Source organism: Aotus nancymaae, unplaced genomic scaffold (genome assembly GCF_030222135.1).
Source record: "Aotus nancymaae isolate 86718 unplaced genomic scaffold, 86718_ANA_hifiasm-v0.15.2.pri h1tg000040l, whole genome shotgun sequence".
In the NCBI taxonomy this organism is placed as follows: Eukaryota; Metazoa; Chordata; class Mammalia; order Primates; family Aotidae; genus Aotus; species Aotus nancymaae.
Window position 1 is genome coordinate 47,199,103 of NW_026988454.1, and position 7,375 is coordinate 47,206,477.

Here is a 7,375-nt window from a genome sequence, read left to right on the forward strand (position 1 = left end):
TGAAAGAATAAAGGTTAAAAGATGGTATTGTTTGAATCTATGTTTTCTTTCTTTTTTTTTTTACTTTTTCTCACTCTGGAAATATTAAAAGCCTACAATTACTTTCATCAACTACCAATATCCAACAATATTATTTTTAAAAAATCTACAGTCACTTTGTCTATTCTTGAACTACTAATAATTTCTCCACCTTCCATAGTCTGATTTTAGGTTTTATGTTTAGGTCTTTAATCCATCTTGAGTTAATTTTTTTATAAAGTGTAAGGAAGAGGTCCAGCTTCTGTTTTTTGCATATTTCTAATCAGTTTTCCCAGTATCATTTATGAAACAGGGAATTTTTTCCCCAATGCTTGTTTTTGTCAGGTTTGTCAAATATCAAATGGTTGTAGATATGTGGTGTTATTTCTGAGGCCTCTGCTCTGTTCCATTGGTCTATATCTCTGTTTTGGATACCAGTACTACGCTGTTTTGGTTACCGTAGCCTTGTGGAATAGTTGGAAGTCACATAGCATGATGCCTCCAGCTTTGTTCTTTTTGCTTAGGATTGTCTTGGCTATATGGGCTCCTTTTTTGTTCCATTTGAAATTTAAAGTAGTTTTTTCTAGTTCAGTGAAGAAAGTCAATGGTAGCTTGATGGGAATAGCATTGTATCTATAAATTACTTTGGCCAATATGGCCATTTTCACAACACTGATTCTTCCTATCCATGAGCATGGAATGTTTTTTCAATTAGCAGTATCGTAGCCAATGAGGTTTATCCGAGGCACGATTATTGCTAATTGGTTTTTCATTTCTTTGTGTCCTCTCTTATTTCATGGAGCAGTAGTTTGTAGTTCTTCTTGAAGAGGTCCTTTATATCCCTTGTAATTTCTATTCCTAGGTATTTTATTCTCTTTGTAGCAATTGTACATGGGAGTTTACTCATGATTTGGCTTTCTGTTTGTCTATTGCTGGTGTATAGGAATGCTTGTGATTTTTGCACATTGCTTTTGTATACTGAGACTTTACTGAAGTTGCTTATCAGCTTAAGGAGTTTTGGGGCTGAGATGATGGGGTTTTCTAAATGTACAATCATGTCATCTGCAAACAGAGCCAATCTGACTTTGAATACTCTGTTTCTTTCTTTTGCCTGATTGCTCTGGCCAGAACTTTCAATACTATATTGAATAGGAGCAGTGAGAGAGGGTACCTTTGTCTCATGCTGGTTTTCAAAGTGAATGTTTCCAGCTTTTGCCCATTCAGTATGATATTGGCTATTGGTTTGTCACAAATAGCTCTTATTATTTTGAGGTGTGTTTTATAAATACATAGTTTATTGAGGGTTTTTAGCATGAAGAGGTGTTGAACTTTATCAAAGGCCTTTTCTGAATATATTGAGATAATTATGTGGTTTTTGTTATTGGTTCTTTTTATGTGATGGATTATGTTTATTGATTTGCATATGTTGAACCATCCTTGCATCCCAGGGATGAAGGAGACTTGATGGTGGTGGATAAGCTTTTTGATATGCTGCTGGATTCAGTTTGCCAGTATTTTATTGAGGATTTTTGCATTAATTTTCATCAGGGATATTGGCCTGAAATTTTATTTTCTTTTTGTGTGTCTGTCAGGTTTTGGAATCAGGATGATTGTGACCTCATAAAATGAGTTAGGGAGGAGTCCATCTTTTTCTATTGTTTGGAATAGTTTCAGAAGGAATGGTACCAGCTCTGGTAGAATTCATCTGTGAATCTATCTGGTCCTGGGCTTTTTTAGGTGGGCATTTTATTTTTTTTAATTTAGATGGAATCACACTCTGTTGCCCAGGCTAGAGTGCAGTGGCACAATCTTGGCTCATTGCAACCTCTGCCTCCTGGGTTCAGGCAATTCTTCTGCCTCAACCTCCCAAGTAGCTGATATTACAGGCCAATGCCACCATATGCAACTAATTTTGTATTTTAGTAAAGATGGGGCTTCACCATGTTGCCCAACCTGGTCTGTAACCTCAAGTGATCTGCCCACCTTGGCTTCCCAAAGTGTTGGGATTATGGGCATGAGCCACTGCACCTGGCCACTTCTCTTCTTTTTTTAATCCATGTTCCTTGAGGGATCTTATTTATTACTATGTCCTAAATTATTATTTCTGTAATTATTTATTCCAAATCTTTTTCTGAGGTTAAGTATCTCAACTGGATCCTCATGTCTATATTCAGTCACCTCTTTTATACCACTATAAAAGTGGTATAAAAGGATGCTCAACCTTCCTAAATCCTGGTTCATCTTCTGTGTTTAAGACAACAAGAAGCCCATTGCCTTACTCCTTTAAATGTCTTCATTTTTGTCTATTTTTCTTTGAACACAATGTGAGAACAATATTTTCTCTGTTACTCGGTTCTATGTAGGGCAAACCAAAACCAGCAAACAGTCAAACACACACACACAAACAACAACAACTATCCTTGGTTAATTCAGAATGTTGTCACTGGAATACATAGCAGGGATTTTTGTAATAATTATTTCAAAGACCAAATAAAAGTCATGATTTTAGTCTTAAAATCTTTCAACATTATTGATTCAAAAAATACTCTCAGTTGTAATTCTCACACTACCTCCAAAAGTATTTTCTATAGTGGAATATTTGAGAAAGTTTTATCCTTAATGTTAAACATGATGAGTTGCCAACTTAATTTTAATAATGAAAAGAATTGGGTCCTGCACCTCCCTCACTAACCAGGCTGATTTAACAAAACTATGCATTGAATGTCGCATCAGATTAGAATCTTGTGTTAATCAAACAGCTCCAACCCATTCATTGTATATAAAAAAATAACTCATCTGGTCTTTGGTCACTTCAGTATTGGAGCCAGGAGAGAAATGACTCCACATGATTTGGGAGTAATTGTCTAGTCCATTGTTTTTCATAGTTTTGCTTCTGCCTTCTGGGGGGAACTTTCTTTATTTCTCAGTCTATTTCAGGCCCATAAGGAGAATGAAATAGTTTCAATATATTATTCTGCCACTAATAAAATTTTAGTATAAATTATTATATTTAATAGCTAACATTTAATAAACAATACAGTACATCACTAAAGTCCACCATAAAACTTTTTAAATTGATACCTAGTAATTTTACATATTTACAGATTAAATATGCTATACTGATACATGCATATAATGTGTAATGATCAAATCAGGGTAGTTGGCTTAGCCATCACCTCAATTATCATTTCTTTGTCTTGGGAATATTATTTGATAGCTATTTTGAAATACATAATAAATTATCATTGTATAGTTACCCTATTTTGTTACTGGGCACTGAAATTTAATTCCTTCTATATAACTGTATTGTTCTGCCCATTAAACAACTTCTCTTTTTCTATTCTCCCTCTACCCTTCCAAACCTCTGGTAACCATCGTTCTATTCGCTTCCTCTATGAGATCAGTATTTTTTTTTGCTCCCACATATGTTTAAGAACATGTGACATTTGTCTTTCTTTGCCTAGTTTATTTTACTTAACATTATATTCTCCATTTCTATCCATGTTGTTGCAAATGACAGGATTTTATTTTTTTTATTGCTCAATAATACCCCATTGTGCTGAGACCACATTTTCTTTATCCACTCATCTGTTGATGGGCACTTAGATTAATTCCATATCTTGGCTATTGTGAATAGTGTTGTAATAAACATGGGAGTGCAAATATTTCTTCAGTATACTGATTTTCTTTCTTTTGGATATATGCCCAGCAGTGGAATTGCTGGATCATATTGTCATTCTATTTTTAGTTTTTTGAAAACCCTCCATGCTGTTTTCCATAGTGGCTGTACTAATTTTCATTCCCACCAACAGTTTATAAGTGTTTTCCTTTTTTTCACATCCTTGCCAGCATTCACTTAGTCTTTTAGATAATAGCCATTCTAACTGTGGTGATATGATATCTCATTGTTGTTTTGATTTGCATTTTCCTATGATTAGGGATACTGAACATTGTTTTCATATACTTCTTGGCCATTTGTGTGTTTTCTTTTGAAAAATATCTGTTCAGATCATTTGCCCATCTTTTAATTGGATTTTTTGTTTTTACGCTATTGAGTTGTTTGAGTTCCTTGCATATTCTGGTTATTCGTCTCTTATCAGGTGTATTTAATAAATAATACATTATAACACACAAAGCCACCACAAAACCTTTACATTTTTGACTTTCTTCATACAATTAGTTGTTTATAATCATCATCTTCCTAACCTGCTGTTACATTTTCTTCTTATCATTTATCTAAATTTAGGCTTTTTTAACAGATACATTTAAACCAGTCTCTACAATATCATCTCCTTTCTCTTCATTATCTCATTTCACTCCCTGAGGAAAATTGCTAAAAAAAAATTGATATTTTTGCATAAGTCCCCTTTCTTGATGAAAATGATTATGAGAAGTGTAGATAGTAGAAAAGGACTAAAAGAAAATCTGGCCCTGAAACTGCCTGTGTACATCAAATATGTTTACTTATTTAAAGACTCTGAGGAAGAAAGCACATTCAAAATTAACTGCAGGGAGATAATGTTCTTAAGACGAGGTGCAGATGTCCAGGAATTTGTATCTAGCCAGTAAGCATACAGTTTACGGAATTACAGTATTGTGTGAAAATGATGCCTACACTTGAACTATCATAAGCATAGCTCTAAACCTCCAAGGCAAGCTTTCTTTTCAGACACAAAGCTAGATGAATTCTCTATATATGTCCTGTGTAAATATATGCCAAAGGCCAGTGTTCTGGGGCAAAAATAATGCATAGGTCTCATTGCCACAATACATAATATGCATGCCAAAGTATGGTTTAGAGTTCACTAAACTATAAATATGATTTTATCATTATGTCTCAGCTCCCAAACACACACAGCCTCATCCAAGAACTTTATGAGCTTAATACATCTAATTGAAGTTAGGTGGGTTATCCAGAGAGCTCTAGGAATCAAGCTAATCAGGAATTCTTTAGTTAGCCATGGCAATCATTTGGAAGAAGGCTATTTATGAGTAGAAATGCTTGGTCATAGAATATGTACATTAGACTTTTTTTTTTTTTTTTTTTTTTTGCTAGCTACTGCCAAATTCCCTCTCTCACCATTGAGATTGTAATCAACAAAATTTAATAAGCTACTACTTCCTACTAACAATTTTAAGATAAATGGCAGAGATGAATTATAAGAGGGTCCAAGAGGAAACAGAGCTAGAATAATATGAGGACATTTAGGCCATTATCAAGACAATGACATTTACTCTGAATGAAACAGAGTCAATACAGAGGCTTTCCTGAAGAGTGACATGATGTGACTTATTTATTTAAAGCACACATTGGCCACTGTTAAAAATAGATGTCAGTTTAATATCACTTTGCTTCCTATTATAGGAAGCGATACTAGTCAATAAATTCCATAATCCAGATAATGACTTGAATCAACATGATAGCATGGTAGATATTGAGAAGTGATAGGACTCTCAACATCTTTTGATGGTGTGGCCAATATTATTAATTAATGGTTAATTAATTAATGGGTTAGATGTATGGTGAATGAATTAGATCTATATTTTAAGAAAAACAGAGTCAATGAAGGATATGAGTATTTTGTGCTAAGACAACAGAACAAAGGAGTTGCCATCAATTGCTGAGGAAGGTTGTAAGCTAAGTAGAATTGGAAGGGATGCAAATTTTAGATCTGGTCCTTTTGAGTTATAAGTATTCAAGCTTCTAAGGGGTATTGTTGAATTAAGTTGTACATATTAACTTGGATTTCAGGAGTTAAGATTTCTGGAGTTTAGGCATATAGATGATATTTAAAGCCATGATACCAGATGAAATTACCAAGATGATATGTGTTTATAGAGAAGATAATAAGACTCAGGAATAAAAGCAGAAACCTGAATGAAACTTAAAAAGGAACAAAATGTGTGTTTAGGAAATAGGGTATTGTGTCCCAAGAGCCACAAAATATGTCAAGAAGAATGGAGTGATAAATTGTTTAAAATGTGTCTTATTGATTAAATGTGAACTGATAATCAAATGTCATAACTAGTAATACTGAGTCATTGATACCTTTGACAAGAACAGCTTGAATAGAATCATCCAGTGAAAATCAGATTAAAATGGATTAGTAAGTGGTAGAAGAGGAATTGAACAGAGTTAATAGATACAACCTTTACAATATATTTTATTGCGTAAAGGAACCAACAAAAAAAGAGCCAATGAAGAAAGTGGGGTCACTTTTTCCTCTGTCTCTATTTCAAATGGTGTTTTTTTGTTGATGCAATGTGATGAAGATCACTTTCAGAGGAGTTAGAGAAACAGGGATGCTAGTTTTGACAGACCACACATTCCACCGAACATAATGCCATAGTTTTAGGAGTTGGAGCAAGGTAACAAATGGAACAAAATATAATTCAGTTGCAGATAAATAATGGACAATGTGGGTTTTTTTAAATTATATTTTAAGTTCTCAGATGCATGTGTAGAATATGCAGGTTTATATTGCCATGGTGGTTTGCTTCACCCATCAACCCATCATCTTATTTCTCCTAATGCTAACTCTATCCTAGTCCCCCACCAAGTGACAGGCCCTGGTGTATGATGTTCCCAACCTTGTGTCCACGTGTTAGCATTGTTCAACTCACACTTATGAGTGAAAACATGTGGTGTTTGGTTTTCTGTTCCTGTGTTAGTTTCCTGATAATGATGGTTTCCAGCTTCATCCATGTCTCTGCAAATGCCATGAACTCATTTTTTATGGCTGCATAGTATTCCATGGTGTATATGTGCCACATTTTCTTTATCTGGTCCATCATTGAGTGGCATTTGATTGTTTCCAAGTCTTTACTATTGTAAAGTAATAAACATTAATGTGCATGTGTCTTTATGGTAGAATGATTTTTAATCCTTTAAGTATATACTCAGTAATGGGATTGCTGGGTCAAATGGTATTTCTGGTTCTAGATCCTTGAAGAATCACCACATTGTCTTCCACAATGGTTGAACTAATTTATACTCTTATGAACAGTGTTCCCATTTATCCACATCCTCTTCCGCATCTGTTGTTTCTTGACTTTTTAGTGATCACCATTCTAACTGGTGTGACATGGTATCTCAATGTGGTTTTGATTTGCATTTCTCTAATGACTAGTGATGATGAACTTTTTTTCATTTGTTTGTTGGCTGCATAAATGTCTTCTTTTGAGAAGTGTCTGTTCATATCCTTCACCCACTTTTTGATGCGGTTGTTTGTTTTTTTCTTGTAAATGTAAGTTCCTCGTAGATTCTGGATATTAGTCCTTTGTCAGATGGATAGATTGCAAAAAGTTTCTCCCATTCTATAGGTTGCCTTTTCACTCTGATGATAGTTTCTTGTGC

The 7,375-nt window shown here is 34.3% G+C and overlaps 1 pseudogene; it reads left to right on the plus strand.

The window, feature by feature from the left end:
* Positions 1–717: 717 nt before the first annotated feature.
* LOC135268462 (U4 spliceosomal RNA) lies at positions 718–846 on the plus strand (annotated as a pseudogene).
* The last annotated feature ends 6,529 nt before the right edge of the window (positions 847–7,375 follow it).